General features: G+C 42.9%; 1 long non-coding RNA gene across 3 annotated transcripts; it reads left to right on the forward strand.

Moving 5' to 3' along the window:
* The first annotated feature begins 273 nt into the window (after positions 1 to 273).
* LOC120679543 lies at positions 274 to 4,695 on the forward strand. Of its 3 annotated transcripts, none has more exons than XR_005677226.1 (4): positions 274 to 1,146; positions 1,383 to 3,162; positions 3,645 to 3,770; positions 4,524 to 4,695. It is a non-coding gene; the product is annotated as an uncharacterized LOC120679543 (long non-coding RNA). The 3 variants fall into 3 exon arrangements; XR_005677228.1 differs by having other exon boundaries at positions 3,077 to 3,162; XR_005677227.1 differs by having other exon boundaries at positions 274 to 665; positions 1,117 to 3,162.
* Positions 4,696 to 21,680: the final 16,985 nt, after the last annotated feature.

Here is a 21,680-nt window from a genome sequence, read left to right on the forward strand (position 1 = left end):
GCGCTTAGCATAGACTACTGTGTCAAACCACGACTGGAACCCCTGCTGCAGAATATGTTTGCCTGACGCCACTCATTCCAAAGGCAACGCAACTGTGAGGTACAAATTCCATGGAGTGCTTACGGCTTTACTGGAGGAACGAAGAAAATATGTAATTAAAAGGAGCATGCACCAGATTGCTCTAGGTGAGGTACTGGTAAATGCTCCTTTATATATGTAGCTTCTGATAGGACTTATTTTATACCAAAGTATTAAGACTGCAGAGCAAAAGACTGTGCATGCAGAATTATGTTTGATGCTGATTCAAACATCTATTGGTAACCTGCTGATTATGTTGCTATGGCATAGAAAACTTACGTTATTGGATCTCATGTTTCACTAACTACAACACTAATTCATTTCAGCCTTAAGTTTGTATTGTTGTTGTTGAATTTTCAGTTAGCTTGATCTCATGTTCCCGTGTTTAACAGATGGGCACATGAGCAGCTCATGATTAAATGTATCTTGTTGTGAAGATGACATCTGGCTGTGAGGATGTAATACTGATCTCAGATGTGAGAACTAATGTGTATCTAATTGGCAATTGCAGATGTCTTAGGACCAAACCAGCGACGGTCTTCTTGAGGGACTCAACTGGCAGATTTGAGTTAAATGATTGGGAAAAAGTGTGCCATGTTCTTCGGTGCTTTGATCAAATTTTAATTGCTCCTTTGCTGTTCACGCATCTACTGTGCTCAATTATAAGTATAGTGGTGGCTCCCTGTAAAGGTTTCCTGAGATGTGTTAGTGATTTAACAGAGTATAGTTCAGTTACCATCAATTTTACTTGGCAGCCTTTTTTCAATGCTGCTGCTAATTAGAGATTGTCTCTTGTAGAGTATGCAGTTAGCAGCTGGCACTGGCCAGTATGGCCATATCCTTTTACTATTCTATTTAGATCAAGTGATCAGCATGAGCATAATCGGGGAGTTAGAGTACTATTGTTGATACTATGGCTTTTCAAACAGCAATTGCAGGGACCATCTAATTAAATCAGAATAGTGGCTTGCAACTGGTACTAGGCTACTAGCCCCATTGTTCTCTTAGGTATTAATATATGCTCATTTTTTTTCTCAGGAATTACGTATTGGAGAAACGATTTTTCAGGTAATTACATATTGCTTTTCTGAGATGCATTAATGATCTCACATGTATAGTCCAGTTGCCATCAATTATGATTGGAAGCTGCTACTAATAATTACATATTGCTTTGTCACCTAACCAATGGTCAAAAGGATGATATTTCCCCTGTTTGCTTTGTCCTTCAGTGAACATCATTAGAGCATTTTAGGATTCAGCATACTTGGCCCACACAAATTAGTTTGCTTGTGGCTATTACACAGGAGAATTTTTTTACACCGAAACAGCTATATGATGTATTGGTTTTCATAGAAGATGATTCTTGTTTTATATGGCTTGCGGTGGATACAAATCAACATTCGATGTGTTGTTTATCTCCGGGTTGACATGGTGCTCCTGGAAGGCTATCCCATCTCTATGATGGAATTATATCTATTTAACTCATAGTTGTATATTGTAATTTGAATATTTGTGTAAAGATCATGAAATTATTTCTCATGTATTTCTTGCTGTTGATTGTGTGAATTGCTGGGTTAAATATTCAGAACACGTGATGAAATTTGGTAGCTACCAAAGTACTAGAATTGTCTGCTGTGAATTTACTCGTGTACATGTAAAAAATAGCAACCGCCAATTTACTAAGAGTAGCACCATATCAGATGGCAGCTATCAATTTATTTGCCACTGGTCTGCCCTTGCTGTCCTCTGTCCTCCAAACAGCGACAGGGATGGGGGGAGGGGTTGAGGATCGCTGCCCAGGGAATCGCCTCGCTAGTGGAATTCCCGCCGGGCTTCTATTCCACGGGATAATCTGGGACCGGCTCCCAAACTAGCCCCTAGAGTTGGATCTCACGTCCGCCCTTATCCTCTCCCTGCGCTGCGCTCAAGTCCTTCGCCCTCGCCCCCTCCGCCTCTCACCGCCTCCTCCGCCCGCTCCGCGCCGACCTCCTCCCCGCCGCGCTCGCCCACTACCCGTCCACCTCACGCCTCGACCTTTCCGCTGTGCGCGTGTCCCCTCAGGATCATCCCTCCACGCCCTTGACCTCTCTCGCTCCGGGGGCCTGCCCGGACCTCGCCGACCTCGACCTCTCCAATGGGGTCTATCTCGGGGACGCCGCGGCAGCCGAGGTGGGGCGGATCTGGGGCCCTCCCCCCCATCGACCGCCCCCTCCCTCCCCCGGCCCGCCTCCCCGCCGGATCTGGGGTGCGGCTCGGAGTGGGGGCCACAGCAAGCTCCTGCGCAGCTCCGGCAGTGGCGCGGCGGTGGGGCCAGGGCTCGCCCGCCAGCGCACGTGTAGGGGGCGGCGTGCCGCGGTTGCCGGCGTCCCGGCGCGACAGGCAGCTCCGGCTCTGGCCCCGTACATACTATCCCTTCCCCTCCCCTCTCCTGTTCCCATCTCTTCTATCTCCTCCAGGACCGGATGGCAGCCAAGCCTGATGGCAGCAAAGAAGGGCGCAGCGCACGGTCAGAGGCGACAGCAGGTAGGGAGATCGCCGGGGTACGGTTTCCTCCAGGGCCGGAGAGCCTCGTTGCGACGGAGCACCCACAACCCGCAGCGCACAGCCATCGACCTCGACAATGCACAGTGATTTGTTTCCGAATTTGTTCCTTTGTTTTACCTCCTACGTTACGTTTTTGGATCTGATTTACCGTTCAGACCAATAGATTGAGTTCTCTTTCTATAGTGTCCCTACAGTAGCCCAAGCATTTGCTAGATCTATTTGCGTTATTCTGGCTCATCAATAAGATCGACATAACTCCTGCTTGGTTAGACCATCTGATTAGACCGGTGGCTTGTGTCTGCTAGTATGCGTACTCATACCTACAAGTGAACCAAACCGTGCATTTACTAAGAACTATTTACTCGCATAGCATGGAATTTATTTTCATGTTAGCTCTATTTAGGCGATACATAGTTCTGCACTATGTCTGGAATTAATATTAGCCTGATTTTAGAGGTAGAACAGGTGGAGCTGATGAAGAATCGACCACAGCAGGATAAGTCCAAGCTCACTGGGTAGGCCTTTGGTCCTAGTTATCAGGTACAGATCCACCATCCCGTGCTAACTTTGTATTACTTCTGTTGAACACTTTTATGTTTATTACTTATTAGCCTATTATTATGCTTGAACAATTTCCTTAGCTTAGTACTAGATACCTGACTACTAGATATCTCTGTTAGGCTGTTAATACTAGCCTATTATTATGCTTGAACAATTTCCTTAGCCTTTTAGTACTAGCTTTGTACTATTATTATTTTAACTCATCAGGAAGCAAGCACTGATCTTTGCTGTTATATGGCCCGTTTAGGAGTTCTGTACCTTTGCTCTTTCGATTGGCTAAATGTTTAGGAGTGGATAGGTTCATAGTTTTGTCCTCTATATGACATGGTCATTTGAGAGACCCTCTTAAATTTTAGTACTGATCTATGGTTCTTTACTTCTTTTGTTAGTAAGCTTTAGTATCAAACATAAACGTTGTAGCTAATGGCACACTTGATATGAATTAATTCATTCTGTTCCAGTTAAAGGACAGCTGGCCCAAATATCCAGATACAGCCTGAGTCAAGATGGGACACGCTGTGGCAACAGTCACGCGTTCTGCAGCATGAAGATCCGCTGGTCACGTGGAGCACTGCATCGATAATCAGGTAACAATATTTCTTGACAGAATCAGCAATTCTACATCCAACTTATGTGCTACGCATTCATTTATTTGCTTAGCCATATAAGTTGCATGCTATTAGCATGCTCCATTACAAATGTGGTACACCAGACTTGAGATAAGCCTCTTCTTTTGTTTGAGCTTTGGAAACATATATTTGCTAGTGCTGAGTTGTCGTGCTCATTTGATTATTTGCTATATAGATATCTTGTCTCTGGGCTGTAGATAAGTGCTCCTAATTTTAGTTGCTCCATTGTTTGTCTATAAGGCAGTAACACTAAATGCCCTGTATATTACCTGTAAGATCGGAATGCTATATTCTTTGTGCATGTGTTTTGACTACCGATTTTGCCATGTTGCTTTTATTAGTTTATTCTATATGATGTACTGTTGTTGCTGCCTTGTGACCAGTACAAAAATGCCTTATTGCTCTCAACTGTTGGAGCCATTTGGCTCTAAAATTTCATTCGATGTGTTGATATCTTGTAGATAGCAAAATGATATCTGAAAGCTCTGAAGATGATTTTGCACTCTCTGGTTCAATAATTTTGACCGCTAGATGTCATTCTCAAATCTCAGTCAGTTGTTGTGATAATTGGATATGTGGGTTCAAATTGTTTGAAGCTTGCTCTTGTAAACTTCAACATGGTTGTTACTGTGTTTTTTTAAATATCTAAATACTATTGGATATGAAGTGACATGCAAAATTAATTACTAGCTCTCTCTCTATTGCCTGCAGCTGGCTAACACAGAGGAGTACAGAGCTAGAGGGCACGAGGGATGATATTGCTAACTTTTTGTTTTGTTGGATACAATTTATGTTTTCTGTAGGACTCTAATAATGTGTATGGATATAACTGGATATAACTGAGTATGGATGTAATAAAGGAATAGAAAAAATTTTGATTTCTTTTTTTATTTTTTAATTCCACATAGGTAACGGGCATTACCATAATGTCCGTTACCTATAACTATTATCGGTAACGGATGTAATGATGCCCGTTACTGATATTCTGTTATTGGTAACGGGCGTAATTGATGCCCGTTACCGATATTCTGTTATAGGTAACGGGCATTGACTTAATGCCCGTTACAAATGACTGTTATTGGTAACTGGCAAATACTCGTTACTGATGATGGGTCATTAGTAACCCGATAACGGTAACGGGTGATATGCCTGTTACAAAAGGCTATCTGTGCCCGTTACAAATCAGGAGTTCTCACGTAGTGGTAATGGGCTGTACATGATGGTAATGGGCTGTACATGATGCACGTTACCTATATTTGTGCCAGCCCAATTGGGCTGCCCCATTTTCTGGTTGCATCCTGGAACCAGCCAGGATTTGACAGCCACCTTAAATCTGCAAGCAATATATTGTGTATACTCCACAACAGCAATACCTACAGGTTTATAATGCAGAAATTTAACATAAATCTGTCATCACATATCACAAGTTTACAGTGTAGCCACTAACTCAATTACAGTGTAGCCTCACATGTCATCTCATGTTCACAAAAATCTATCATGTAACCCAATATAAATACACATGTACATGTACATGGACATCAAGTTCAAATTGGCAGCCGCATGTTATAATCACAAGTTCTCACAGTTTCAAACTTGTGATATGTTGGATGACATCCTTGATGATGAATTCGCATAGCATCTCCCAGATCATGGCATATGAGTCTTGTGATATTGTGCCAGTTAGAGTTTTATAATCCCACAGAACACCATGCTTAATAAAAAAGTATATCGGCAAATAGTAGAAAAATTAAATAAGTGAAAGATGTGTAAACGCGCTATGAAGAGTACTACATATAGCAGGTCTTTTGTAGATTATTGCATCACACACTAGGCTCATCATGTTATTTGCAACATAGAAACCACATAGCATGCTCCTTGATGGTCGTTGAGGGCACTACAATACACAAAAATATTGTAGTAGATTAAATGACATAAATCAGGGCAAAACTGCATCAATAATGGAATCAATCATTTCCTGGCTAGAATTACCGGAAAAATCAGTCTTATGCATCAGTTTCATTGCTTTGGATTTTGGTTTTATCCTTTTAGTGTAATTTGCAAAGGCACTGCATGTAGAGGTAGCTTACATTAAAGAGTTAGGAAATTTGCATATATAGAAAAAACCTACAAAAAAACTTACATGCTAATAACTTCTTGGACATGTGGGAACTTAGTCTCGGCACAATTTTTGAGGAGTCCAGATAGAATACAAGATTCCACTTGATGACAATGAGTACGAGCACCCAGGGCCACCCGTATTGTACACTCGTACCATGAAGTCATGGTTCATAAGCTTACCAAATCGATTTAGTACAGAATTGGAGTTGGTTTGAAACATCGTTGAGGAGAATGTTTGTGGGTCCATGTTAACTGTCGTTAAGTGACAATTCTAACCGTCAACTAGACTCATTAATAATGGAAAACTATACACCTTACTCGCATATTTGTATCACTAACCTAGTTCCATAGTTATTTTGGAATTTGTATGATTTTAGATGAGCAAGAGCAAATTAAGAGGAAAATACGATGAAGACACCACACAACTACACAGAAGATCGCAATCGGCGTCACTCCCTTACAAGAAGGGCCCACCTGGCAGAGCAAACGGGGGCGCCACGGAAGATGCACGAAAGGATAAGGTTGAGGGCCCACCAGTCAGCCTGTTAGAGAAGGATAAGGGCGAGAGGTCGGCCGAACCTGGCCGGCCTTCCGTCCAGGTGCATTTCGAGGAGTCGTGGCCAAGGCACCTGATTACCTTACATCTATGTATTTGGCGGGAACCGACCTCCAAGACTATAAATAGGGGCCCTCTCCCTCTCATTTCACACACACACACACCATTCCACACCCTCTCTCTCTCAAGGCTCTCTCTTGCTCTTAGTGTAGAGTAGTGGAGCTAGGGTAGTTTTCCTTTAGCGAATCAAGTCATCCTCGGAGTCATTGAGTGATCCTCGACTCTCGGTATGGCTTTGTATTCTTTCTGTCAGTACTATATTCATAATATAGAGAACTATAGTTTATCAATTCATGCTTATGTTTATCATGAGTTGTATGACGAATATGGTTAGGCCAGATGATCTAGATATGGATAATGGTTCGTTGTGCTTTCGGGCTTGCTCTAGTGTTTTACTTGTCCATGCAAAGGGTTGGAGACCCGAGGACGCTAGAGTAGTGACCTCATACACGGGCATGGTGCTCGGGTATGCGGGATTCTTCGGGTATGATCGTGCTCCATGGTGTGACTAGGGTAGACGGCGTGAGGTGACAGCCATGTCCGTCCGGCGTAACAACAGTTGTTGTGTTTAGCGTACTCCCCGACGTTCGGGTTCGGTGTAGGAGTTCATGCAAAGAGGTAACGGGACTGGACGTTCTCCAGTGCGGGACCTTCTCCCCCGCTATCCCATTTTCCTGGCACCTGCAGCCTTAACCATGTTCTAACATAACCTTTGCTTTGAATAGATACACTAGGACCCCTAACCTAGCCTAAGCTCCAGCTAACTTAATATAGGATAGTTTAGTTCGTTCTTTAGTTATTTTGTTCTTTCATTCTTTCATTATTCCTTGGGTGCTGGATGTGTGATCATGTCACATTACCCTGATTTTATCTTCTTTATCATGGCTTACCCATGCTAGAGTTTTGCCTATTACTTGAGGAACGATGTCATGATTAATGTTAAGTACAGTACCTTTGCCACTGCCATCCTTTGGGAAAATATAAATAACGACACCCTTACTCTCTGGGTGAAATGCTACAACGGTATATCCGTGCGCTTGCTGATCCCATCTGTAATTGTATGGACTATACCACGAGAGTGGCAATCCTTGGTGCAGTTGCTAGGGATGGGCTTAACACCCCCGTTCCTAGTGATTACGCTAAGGAAGGTAAACACGCATTTCTGGCGCCTTTGCTGGGGACTAACCCCTCCTTGTGGTGATGTTAAGAAATGCCAACAGTCCAAAAATCCGACATCTACCTTCATCTCTTTTGCTGGTTCAAACACTTTCCTACATAAAAAAAATCAAAATTTTAGTTTCAATAATGTGGTAGTAATTAACGAAACTCTAGTATGAAGGTACTTACGGTGAGAAGCACCTCAGCAAGCTATTGTCCTATGCGTCAATGTGGAATAGGTCATACGAGTCATTAAATCTAACATAAAAATTACCTACCTTAAATTCAAAGTAATGTTAAGCTACAATAATGTTCTCAGCACCATGTGCATTAAGTACCATGTAATGATTATGCAAGTCCGCACAATTCGGTCCAGCAACATTTAGATCCTCCTCTGATAGCATAGACTCACCAGGCTTGTATTTACTATTGGCCTGAGTCCAAATGAAGCAAATAGTTTCATATTTTCTCTTCTGAGGTGGCACCTTCTTCAAAGAATGCCGGTACTTATCATCCATTGGAGGAGGAGGAGGAGGTGGTGGTGTTAGTTCATGCACTCGAGCTTCCATTTGAGGAGGACGATAGGGTGGGTCTTCCGTTTGAGCACGCCAATCATCATCCTTGCAAATAGAAGGAGACGACGAAGCTGACTTGCGAGGATGATGATGAGGAGGAGGTACACCTGAAGATGATGTGGGGCCAGAGGTGGGAGGAGGCCTTGTCCTTGGTGGTATTTGGATACAACCCCTTGGCCACCATATCCGCTGAAAAAGAGTTTTACCAAGGATTGAGATCTCATCACTGACTGGGATAGGTACCTTCATGTCCCTCATATTAGCCCACAATAAGTATGTTGTACCACAGCATATCCAAATTGTAAAGGTACTGTACGACACACCTCCTGACCTAGATAGCACATATGCAGATGCAAGCTCCATGTTATAGTTGCTATCTAGAAGGCTGCACAATGTCGGCTTGGTTAGGCCATCTATGGTGTCTTCAATGGGTGATGGATGCTATGTTTTCTGTTCCACATCCCCACAACTTGAGATTCGTCCTTGGTGGGACATATTGACAATTTCAGGTGGTATTGATATGCCTGCAAGTTGTAGCATGCCCACCATTCACTATATTGCTTCGCCCACAATCTCTTCCTTGTCTAGATTACCATATCCCCTTTTCTTCTTATACATCCCAACAAATTCTGCACCCATAACTTTTTGCTAGCCGGTTGTACTAGACACTCCTCGAACTCAACCTCAATGCTCAAGGTTTTCAAATACTTTAGTGAGAACATTATTTTCTTTAACACCAAAAAAGGAACCATTGCTAGTTTCAGCTGCAATGGCTTTGATCCTATCTACAAAAACCGACACCAAAGAGGAACTGAATGATATATCTCCGCTTTTAGTCATCTCTTTTATGACCTAGCCCACAAATATGGCCTTGATCGACCAAAAAATTGCGTCCTAGGGTTTTCTTTTCCTTCGTCGGCGTACTTCTCATCCTCCTCCTCCCAATCCTTCCTTTTATCTGCATAACCTTTCCGACCCATCTTGTGTGGTTTTGTGTGCAACGCTTGCATATCTTTCATCTCATGGCTCTTCCACTCAAAATCTTCAGATGTGGTTATCTCCACAAACTGGTTCCAATCTTCTTGCTTGAGATACGGATGTTTCTCAAAGGGTGTCAATTCTTGTCTTACAAAATCTGCTCTTAAATGGGACTTGAACCATTGGTGCAAAATGTCTATTGTCATAGCTCGTTGTATTGTCTTCTACTGATCTGCCATGGAAAGATTCCTTGGGTACTCTAATTTGTCCTCTAAATCGTAGAGCACATATCTCTCCTTCATCTCCATTGGGATTGATTCAAATACGACATTTATTGAAACCCTCCCCCGAACAAATCTCTCCCTTGCAGCTTATGGGATAGGCTAGCCTTCATTATCGATTCTAATGGCGGTGACCTTGTCTTCTGGCCATTTGGTTTGTGTCCTTTCTTGCGGGCACGAGTAGCACTCCTAGTTGTCTATGAGGAGTACGTCGGCGCCCCTCTAGATGATTCCAGTGGTGAATTGTTGTCACCGAAGAACCCCATTGTAGACTCTTGAATCAACAAATTTGAAAGCATTTAGGCCCGTGGATGCTAATTGGTAAGTTTCGGTGATTAGTGACAATGTTTGTGACTAACGTGTATTTTGAAGGAATTACCGTTCAATTGTTAAGTCGCAAATGAAAGGAGACACCTCAAAATTAACATTCAACGACACGGATTCAAATTCACAAGATTAAGGACCTTTCTAGACTCAAGTATCAAAAGGAGATGAAGGACACTTGATTTAGTATAGGTTTTATAGTTTCTAGTTTGTGACCGTACTATAAAGGGGGAGTTCGAAGTTAGTAGCTTGATCATTCCATGAGTTGGCCTTAGAATTCATGCACACTTGCTCAAGATCAGTTCAAAGCCTGCTATGAAGCTCAGAAAAACACTTGGAAGCATAAAGAATCGAAGTTCGAATCAAGTCCAAGTCAGAAAAACAGAAACAGGAAAATTCAGTTGGTTCGGATAATCCAATGACCCCCTGGTCGGACTATCCGGCCAATGCACTCGGATTGTCCGACCCTTGAGAATGTGCGTTGGACTTTGGGTAGTAGCATCCTTCAGAGAAGCTATTCTCAAGGTTGGAAAAATTCCTTCACGGTCGGATTATCCGATGATGAGAAAATGCACGTCTGACAAAGGCACGGATCATTCTTCAGAGAGCTCATTTTCTCGAGTTAGAAAATACCCTTCAGGGTTGGATATCCGACGGGATGTTCATGGAGCGTCGGACAAATTGACAGTGGCAATGATCAGTGACCGTTAATTGGAATTTAAACTTGACAGTAGCACCGGATTATCCGACAGGCTATTCATGATGCATCAGACCAAGGCCTCGGATAAATGACATCAGCACTTGTTTAAAATATAATGGCTATGGTGAAAAATCACAATGGGGTCGGATGATCCGATGCCTTTCTCAAAGCACCGTCGGATTATCCGACGCCTACTGACTTCCGACGCCTACTGACTTTTTCCAGAAAAGTTGGTAACGGCTATTAGGTGATCCCTAGCCTATATAAGGGGGTGCCCCGGGTCTTTTGAGCTGCCTTTTGAACCCTTGAACACCAGAGGCCACCCTAGTGCTGAGAGAAGATATCCAAACCTTGAGATCAACCAATACATCAAGAAATTCAATCCTTGGAAGAGTGCAAGTGTGCTAGAACCTTAGGGCCAACTTAGTGATGGCCAAGTGAAGGCTTAGGACTTGTTACTCTTGGTGTTTGACGGCACCTAGACGGTCTTGGTGATCGGAGGCTCTTGGTGAGCTCTTGGAGTTTGTGGGAGCCCCAAGAAGAAGAAGTTGTACACGGTTTGAAGCCCGCCGTTCCGGAGATGGAGATGGGGTATTCTTAGTGATCACTTGCTCTTCATGATGCAATGGAGCTTAATCCTTTGTGGGTGCTTCAACGTGGATTAGGGGGGAGCGTCAACTCCTCGACACCACGGGAAAAAATCCTGTTGTCTCTTGTCCATTCTCCTTTATATTCAAGCAATTTACTTAAGTGTTTTCAGTTACTTACTCTTAGCTTGCTTGTTTGGAACTAGGATTTGCTTTTGATAGTTTGTTTTGTTTGGGCTAGCCTTTGCTTGTTTTTTGTGCTCAACTAGGATGATGGCTATCTTAGTGTGCTTACCTACCTAGAATCATCATGTTAGTGTGCTTTAGATCTTAGGTCTTTGAACTATAGGCTTGGGCAACACTAGAGGTAGGTTAAGGACGGTTAGAAATCGAAAAAGTCCCAATTCAAACCCCTCCTTCTTGGGCCACGATTTTTTCAATTGGTATAAGAGCTTAGGCTCTCTTTTTAGGGGTCTAACAACCTAGAGAAATGGCCCCCGGGGGTAGTAGTGGACCTCCCAAGTTCGATAGGCGGAATTTCTCCTGTTGGAAGGCTCGGATGGAGAGCTACATTGAAGCTCATTCCATCGAAGCTTGGGAAGTCACCTCTAAGCCGATTGGTGGTGCTCCTACGGAGTCACAAGCTAAGTGGAATGCTAGAGCTAAGAATTATTTGTTTGAGGCCATAAGTGAAGAAGTGTTTGCTCGTGTCCGTAGCAAGGCTACCGCTCACGAAATATGGCTTGAGCTTGATAAGATACATAATGGTTATAAAAAGGTTCGTGAAGAGAAGTATCAAGTTCTAAAAGAAAAACTCAATGATTTCAAGATGCTTCCCAATGAACTTGTGGAACAAATGTAATCTAGGCTTAACGTGCTTGTGGAGGACATTAATGCACTTGAGATTTCTCCTTTGTCTAGCAGCGATGTTATCCGGAAGATTCTCCATTCACTTCACAAACCAAAGTACAACATTGTCACATCTCTCCTATATGAGAAGGAAATCAACACTCTAGAGGTGGGCGAAGTTGAAGGGAGGATCCGGTCACATGAGATGTTTCTCATGGGAGAAATTGAACCTCCTCAAGTCAAAGGTGATCTTGCTCTCAAGGCTAAAGGTGAACACAAGTCAAATAAGAAGAGCAAGGGCAAGGCACCTATATCAAGTTCAAGTGAAACTAATGATGACTCAAATGATGAGAAAGGTGATAAAGACACCAAGCTTGCTCTCCTCATGAGAAAGACCACAAATCTAATGTCAAGGTTGAACAAGAAGGAGTACAACTTCGACTCCAAGAAAAACAAGTTACGTACTCAAGAAGATATGCTATGTTTGTGGTAAGTATGGTCATCTTTCATATGATTGCTCTCAAGAATCCAACAAGAAGCAAGATGAGGACAATCAACCAAGGCACAAGAAAGATCATGATCACAAGAAGGACCATGACAAGAAAGAGTACAAGAAGAAGAGGTCCTTCAAGAAGAAAGAGCAAATCAAGGCTTTCCTTGGGGAGTGGATCACCGACGACGAGACCTCAAGCGACGACGACGACGATGATGATGATGATGACACCGAGAACATCGTTGTGGGGATCGCCATCCATGAAGATGAACCACCACTACCTCCACCACCCATGTGCCTCATGGCTAAAGGTAACCCCAAGGTGAATTCCGATGACTCATGCTCTAGTGATGATGATAGTGATAATGAGTTGTCTCCTAGAGATCTTAAGTTGCTCCTAGATGAATACAATGACATGATCAAGAAGCTAAAATCTAATCTCAAGTGTTTAAAAAATCTGCATGTTGATCTTAAGACTTTGCATGATGAGTTACTTGTTAGACACAATGAGGTAGTAGAGACTCAAGAAAAATGTGTTGTATCTAGCAAGCAACTTAGAGAGGATCATGATAAGTTACTTGTTAAGCACAATGAACTAGTTAAAAAACATGATGAAGTAGTTGTGCTCAACAAGTCGCTTGAATCATCCAACAAGAAGCTTAAGCTTGACTATGCTAACCTAAACTCAAAATACCAAGAACTTGAGTTTGCTTTTGATGCTATTGATGATGAGCTTGAAACTCTAAAAACCAAAAACATCAATGCATCAACTTCTTGTGAAACACATGTGGAGGCTTACAAATCTTTCACTAATCATGATGTCCCTAGTTCTTCCAAGACTAACCATGATAGGGAAAAGGAACTTGAGGAGGAGCTCCAAAGCTTGACCAAATGCATGTTCAATGTGACAAGAGGAGAATACTTGCACAAGGAGATTCTCTTCAACAATGCAAGACACTTTGGAACTAAGGGTCTTGGATCCTTCCCCAAGCCACCGGAGAATTGCCCAAGGTCTCCGGAGCTCAAGGATTGCTTCAACAAGGAAGTAGGCTCCTATTGTCAACATTGCCAAGATGTTGGACATCATACAAGGGAGTGTCCTATTCCAACTCGCCCTCTTCCCACTTTGCCTTCAAATTATAAGTCTCAATTTAACAATCATCACTTTCTGTTGAGCAAGCTTAAGAATGGCAAGGTGAAGGCTAAGTTCATTGGCACTTAAGAGAAGAAAAAGCTACCCCGCCAACAATGGGTTCTCAAAGTCTTAGTTACTCACATCAAAGGACCCAAAGTTGCTTGGGTTCCCAAACCTCAAGAGTAATTCATTTGTGTGTAGGTGAACTACTAAAGCCGGTGGAAAGCATTGGGTGCTTGATAGCGGATGTACACAACACATGATCGGCTATGTAAAGATGTTCACCTCACTAGATGAAGAAGTGGGCGATCACGAGCATGTCACCTTTGGTGATAATTCTAAAGGGAAAGTGGTAGGTTTGGGTAAGGTTTCTATTACCAAAGATCTCTCAATTTCAAATGTGTTGCTTGTTGAGTCGGTAAGTTTTAATTTGCTTTTAATTGCACAACTTTGTGATTTGGGTTTGATATGTACCTTTAGTGATAGTGGTGTAGTTGTTACAAGCAAGGAAGACAAGAGCTTGATCTTCAAAGGATTCCGGCACGGTAATATCTACCTTGTGGATTTTTCATCTAACGATGCTAGTTTAGCTACTTGTCTCTTTTCAAAGAACTCTATGGGATGGCTTTGGCATCGACGGATTGCTCACATTGGGATGAGTCAACTAAAGAAGGCATTCAAACAAGATATGGTGGTTGGTGTAAATGATGTTATCTTTGACAAAAAATAAGTTGTGTAGTGCATGTCAAGCCGGGAAGCAATTCACTTCATCACATCCCATGAAGGCGTACCTATCCACATCGAGGTGCTTGGAGCTACTACACATGCACTTATTTGGACCAACCACCTACAAGAGCCTTAGAGGTAACCTTTGTTGCCTAGTCATTGTTGATGATTACTCTAGATATACTTGGACATTTTTTCTAGAGGACAAGAGCAAAACCGTCGGGATCTTTAAGATATTCATCAAGCAAGCCCAAAACGAGTTCGAGTCAAGTGTAGTGAAGGTCCGGAGTAACAATGGCTCCGAGTTTTGGAATACTCAAGTTGGGGAGCTATGCAATGACATCGGCATCAAGCATGAATTCTCTTCAACCTATACCCCTCGACAAAATGGGGTAGTAGAAAGAAAGAACAAGACCATCACCCTTGCAAGAGCAATAGTAGATGACTATGGGATATCACAAAGGTTTTGGGCGGAGGCGATCAACACCGCTTGTCATGCATCTAATCGGGTGTACCTCCACAGATTCTTGAAGAAGACTCCTTATGAACTTCTCATTGGGAGGAAGCCCAACATCTCCTACTTCCGAGTTTTTGGGTGCAAATGCTACATCTTCAAGAAGAGGAAGCACCTAGATAAGTTCGAGAGTAGGTGTGACATTGGATTTCTAGTTGGTTATTCATCAAACTCCAAAGCATATCGAGTATTCAATAATACCTCCCGCATGATTGAAGAAATTTGTGATGTGGAGTTTGATGAGACTAATGGCTCCAAATGGGAAGTTTTTGCTGGTGATGATATAGGTGATGAACCACTACGGAAAGTCAAGAAGAACATTGCCATTGGACAAGTCAAGCCAAAGGATGAGGATGAAAAGATCACTACACCATTCACTCAAGTTGGAGCCCCTTCCAAGGATGACTCCAAGAATGAAGAAGAAGCTTCACCAACAATCCATCATGATGAGTCATCCAATGAAGAAGATGAAGCTCCACAACCTCCTCCTCAAGATGTCCAAGATGAGCAAGTGGTTCAAGAACAACTCCACTTTGATGACACCCACATCACAAGTGAACAAGCCCAAGCTCAAGCACAAAATATCGAACCACAAGAAGATTCATCATCTCAACCACAAGAGAGGCTAACAAGGACTTTAAGGAACCATCCCATTGACATGGTCATGGGTGATCCTACGGGTGGTACAAGAACTCGTAGACGTCAATATGCCTCTTTTTGTGAATATTACTCGTTTGTTTCTTGCTTGGAGCCCTCTAATGTAGATGAAGCTCTTGAGGACCCGGTGTAAGGATCGATGGACCAAGAGGGGGGTGAATTGGGCCTTTTTCAAAATTCTAAAACAAAGTAAAGTAACCTTAACCTATGCAATACTAGTAAGGCTCAATTCACCAACCGGCTAGCTAAGCAAACTACACAAGCTTACGAAGAAACAACTAGATATGAAACTAAGCAAGGTAGAGCTAAGCTATGATCTCTAAGGTGAAGCACATGAATAATTGCATGAAAGTAAGTGCTTGAAAGTAAAGAGTGGGCAAGAGACAACCGGATTTTTTCCCGTGGTGTCGATGTGTTGGCACACACCCCTAATCCACGTTGTGACACTCACTAAAAGTCTTGTCACCTCCCAAGTCACCGAGACGAGGGCGCTCACTAAGAGTCTCCGTTCACCATCCCGGCGTGGTGGAGCTCAAGCCACGCACAAACTTCTTTGGGCTCCCACAATCGTTGGCAAGCTCCGGAAGAAACACCTTCAATCACCAAGATCGCCTAGGTGCTGCCAATCACCAAGAGTAACAAGCTAGGGTCTTCACTTGAGCAAGAACCGATCACCAAGAACGGATGCACACAAGCTTCTCTCTACTCAAGTCCTTAGTCTTGCTTCTTGAATGATTGAATGAACAAATGTGTGAATGATGAAGCTCAAGATGGCTCTCAACAATATATGAGTGTATGAATGTTGCCTGGTGTCAAGAGTGTGCAAAATGACCCATTGGAGGGGTATATATAGGCAGCTCACACGAATAGAGCCGTTGGAGAAAAGCTGCCAGAAAACTGCGTAGCGCCGGTTAATCTGATGATCCTCCAATAGCCAGCGTCGGTTTAACCGATGAAAGTAAACTACCCCTTTTGGAAACTAGCCGTTACAACTTGGGCAGATTAACCGACGTATCATCGGTTTAACCGGTGAGTGTAGTTGTCCACTGATCAACTGGAAAACCAAGTCTCTGGACAACTGCACCGATGTTAACTCAAATCCATCGTCGGTTTAACCGGTAAGTACAACTTCTGAAATCCCTGGAAAAACCATCTCACTGGTCAATTGCACCGACGTCTCATTTCAAACAGCGTCGGTTTAACCGGTGTATTGAACTTGAAAAGCCCTAGAAAAACCAACTCTGGACTAATGCACCGATGTTAATTCAAACAACATCGGTTTAACCGGTGTATGGAACCTGTCCAGACTCTACTGACTGCGTTTAACCGACGTATAGAAAAGTGGAAGCGTCGGTTAAACCGGTGTATAGACTTTTTCTGATTTTGCCTTTTCTGATTTGAGTCTTGAGTGAAATCCAAATATTCTTGAGATATAAGTTGAAAACCACTTATTTGAACTTCTAGGAACCTGAGTGACCATAGTGTGCATCCATTTTCAAATGACCATGTCCATGCTCAAGTTACTTGACCTTAACCCCTCTTAATAGTGCGATCACTACAAAACTATAAAACCTATACTAACCTAAGTGTCCTTCTCAACCTTACGACACTTAGGACTAGAAAGATCCTTAGTCTTGTTATATATTTGAGTTGAATACCGAGATCGCCTTTTTGAATAATGAAATTGAGGGGCCTCTTTTGACATATGACCAAATGAGCGATCATGATCTATTAAGCTGCACAAACTCATTAGTCACAAAAATAGTTGTCATTAATCACCGAAACAAACCTAGAGGGCCTAGATGCTTACACCCGGATTGGGTGATGGCAATGCAAGAAGAGCTCAACAACTTCTCCCGCAATGAAGTTTGGGTTCTTGAAGAACGTCCTGAAGACAAGAACATCATCGGCACCAAGTGGGTCTTCCGCAACAAACAAGATGAGCATGGAGTGGTGGTTCGAAACAAGGCAAGACTTGTGGCTAAGGGCTTCGCTCAAGTTGAAGGGGTGGACTTCGGAGAGACATTCGCCCCCGATGCAAGACTTGAAGCCATCTGTATCCTTCTAGCGTACGCTTCACATCACAACATGAAACTCTTTCAAATGGATGTGAAGAATACATTCTTAAATGGCTTCATTAATGAGTTGTGAAAGAGCATCTAGGCCCTAGTGGGTTTTGGAGCATTGATTGACAATGCGATTAAAGGACTAACTTGTTTGCATGAGATTATGAACAAGCATTTAATTATGAAATGTGTATGTGACAAGCAAAACAAGAAAAGGAAAATAGAGCAAAGTATTCATGATTGATATAAATGCTCTAATATTTGCGAAGGCTTGTTTCGATCTATGATGGGATTCAAAGTGACAACTAAAGATTTTGTGAATGAGATGTGATATGCTTATGCATAGTCTCAAATATAGAAGATCTTGTCACATGTGATAAATGATTATTAACTTAAGAAGCAAGCAAGCAAGGCAAAAGAGAATGAGACATGAGTTGATACATATATGATGTCTCGAATTGGAAGGCTTGCATATAAGATTGAATTGAGAATTTAAAGATTTCATGCATGACACAAATCAATATAGGTTCAAGATGGACGGCTAGGATAAAGGTAGAGGACCGAGAGGCGTGTTTCAAGAGGCTACGCAAGTGACGGCTTGGGGGGAGCAAAGAAACCGATACGGGTCAAAGGCCGGAGATCCTAGAGTCATGGAGAGCTCTATGTTGAAGAGTGTCATTATTCAAGAAAAGAAGGTGACTTGTGAATCAAGGTGGATTTCATTCCTATGCAATTCAAAGATTCAAAGTCACTAGCTCAAAGAGGGTATGCTCAAAAGAAAGAAGATGTTGATGCCCTCACGGTTTTGATCAAAGAAAAGTCGGCATGATCATATTATGAAGAAACTAAAGTAATCGTGGAAATTGTATATTTCATTTGTGCACTTGAGTATAGGTATGCCTTACTATCAAGAGGGATGCAACATCAATAGGTTTAAACAATACCAAAAGTGCTCAAACTAGTCCCTAGAGAGTTTTGCCTAAGGAGTGAGAGCTAACTGCAGAAAACAGAGAGGGACCGGTCTGACTGGTCTGAGCAGGGTGAGCCTCCAACAGCTAGTTTTCAAAACAGACCAGTCTGACCGGTCTAGGGGACCGGTCTGACCGGTCTAACACTGACAGGGCAACGACAAGTTTTGTGAGAAAGGGTATTTATACCCCATGACTTCACCCATTCGTGGGTGCTGATGCTAGAACATTTCAGAACATCTTGAGATCCTTGTGAGCACTTGGAGAGTCCTCCCCAACCTCTCTCTTTGTGAGAGTTGCTTGATTCAAGGTGAATCTTTAAGTTGGGTTGAGTGAATCCATTCCTTGAGAGCCATTTGAACAAGAGAGAAACATCCCGAGCTTTGAGCACTTGAGGTTGCATCGGCCAACTCAATTGAAGCATTTGTTACTCTTGGAGCATCGGCTCCTAGACGGCTAGGCGTCGCCGGCTAGCTCCCAAAGTTGTGGTGAGCAGCGGCAAGTTTGTTGCGGCTTCGATCGTGTGCCAAGAGGGCGCATGGTCATATAGTGGAGAAGAGGAGATAGCTTGACCTTGAGGTCACTACGAGCTTCCTCAACGGAGAGTAGGATTCACACGTGGGTGCACGGGGTGAATCTGAACTTCGGTCAAACAAATCACCGTGTCTTCATTGCATCATCTCTATTTCGGTTTGATTTACTTACCTTGCATTTATAGTTTTGAGTTTAAATTGTGCTTCCGCTTGATCTTCTTGGGTGTGCTCTATTTGTGTGTAGGGACTTGTTTATATTGTTAAAAATACTCTACAAGACACATATCCCAAGTTTCTTATAGGTTCAAGCTCGAGAGGGGACTTGTTCCTGCTGACTGGACTGTCTGCCTGCATAGATCGGTCTGACCGGTCCAGGCAGTTTCAGCAGGGATTAAGCGCCAAATTTTGAAGAAACACCTATTCACCCCCCCCTCTAGGCTACGACATCGCGTGATTAAGATCCTTTCAAGTTGGTTTATGTTGATCAACCTCCCGGGTTTGAGGACCCTAGATATCCTAACTATGTTTATAGGTTACACAAGGAGCTCTACGGGCTTCAGCAAGCACCAAGGGCTTGGTATGAACGCCTTCGTGACTTCCTCATCAACAAGGGCTTCAAGATCGGAAGGGTGGACACTACTCTCTTCACCAAGATCATCAATCAAGAACTCTTCGTATGTCAAATCTATGTTGATGATAGCATATTTGGTTCAACTAACCCTACTCTTTGCAAAGAATTTGGAGACATGATGGCTAGGGAATTCGAGATGTCTATGATCTGTGAGCTCAACTTCTTCCTCGGTTTTTAAGTCAAGCAATTGAAGGAATGGACTTTCATCCATCAAGAAAAGTACACAAGGCATATTCTCAAGAAGTTCAAGATGGATGATTGCAAGCCGATCAAGACTCCAATGCCAACTAATGGGCATCTCGACCTTGATGATGGAGGTAAATCGATAGACCAAACTCTTTATCGTTCTATGATTGGGTCGCTCCTTTACCTAACCGCATCTAGGCCCGATATCATGTTTAGCGTTTGCAAGTGCGCTTGTTTCCAAGCTAATCCCAAGGAGTCTCACCTAAGTGCCGTGAAGCGGATCCTTAGATATCTCAAGCACATGCCTAGCATAGGTTTGTGGCATCTCAAAGGTGCTAGCTTTACACTCTTAGGGTACTCGGATTCGGACTTTGCCGAATGTCGGGTTGATCGTAAGAGTACTTCGGGTGGGTGCCACTTGCTAGGGCGTTCTTTGGTCTCTTGGTCCTCAAAGAAACAAAATTTCGTGGCCTTGTCCACCGCGGAGGTGGAATATTGCCGCCGGGGCTTGTTGTGCTAAAATCCTCTACATGAAGCAAAGCCTTTTGGACTATGGTGTGGAACTAGATAGGATCCCTCTCCTTTGTGATAATGAGAGTGCCGTAAAAATTGCTAACAACCCGGTTCAACACTCTCACACAAAGCACATAGATATTCGCCATCACTTCCTAAGAGATCATGTGGCAAGGAATGACATATCACTTTGTGGTGTCCGTTCCGAAGATCAATTGGCGGATATCTTCATAAAACCCCTAGATGAGAGCACCTTTTGTAGGTTGCGAAGTGAGCTTAACGTTTTAGATGCTTCTAACGTCATGTAATTTCCTTGTCATATAGTTGCATCTCATTTGTACATATTAAGGGCTTGTCTAACCTTGTCAAGATAGTGATGAACATGGGTTTTGCATGAGCCGGTGGATCTTTTGTTTCGCTCATGGCATAAAGAAAGGTTCATCATGAAGAAGCTTGCCGAGGGTTCAAACTTGACAAGATAGATTTAAATTTCTTGCAATGCATTCTTCTTGTCATATAGTTTGCATTGATGTTTAATACTTGTCTTGCATAGCATTACATCGCGTTAGTGGCATCACAAAGGAGAAATCACGCTTAGACAATGTCATACATGCTCAATATGTTTTGGCACTCAACAAGAGTGATAAGACAAATGTTGCGCTTTCATGCCTATTGAGTCATGTCCTAGCGAACTTAAAGGTTCAATCTCTAAGTTCATAGGCAAATGACTCATACATTACTATTTTTAAGCTCTTAATCACTTGGATATTCATTTGCCTAAGTTATGTAAAAGCTCTTTGAGCATCTATAAGTATGAGTGTTTGAGGGGTGAGGTTGTCACTCGAAAATGGTCCAAATTGAGTGTTTAATGCTTTGGTTTTCGAGATTTGGATCAGAAGTAGAGATTTAGTTCAGCAGAAATCTTTCAGTGCGGTCGGATAATCCGACGTGTTGATCCTTCACAAGTCGGATCATCCGATCAGCCTATCTAACTCAATTCTGAGCTCTGCGTCAGAATTAGTCCGACCTCTTCCATTTCGGCCGTCGGATCATCCGAGTCGTTTTGTCGGTTTATCCGACGCCCACCCTGTCGGACTAATGAGTCACTGGTTGTTGACCGATTCGAATCAAGTCAATCTTTATCTGACGCCTTGCTCCGACGCTCGTTACTTCACTTCGTCGGTTTATCCGATGCGTCTAAATCTTGCGGGCCCAGATCTGTCAGTTTCACTTAATCCTCCGTGGGCCCCGCATGTCATA

The sequence above is a fragment of the Panicum virgatum genome, chromosome 6N, assembly GCF_016808335.1.
Source record: "Panicum virgatum strain AP13 chromosome 6N, P.virgatum_v5, whole genome shotgun sequence".
Taxonomy (NCBI): domain Eukaryota; kingdom Viridiplantae; phylum Streptophyta; class Magnoliopsida; order Poales; family Poaceae; genus Panicum; species Panicum virgatum.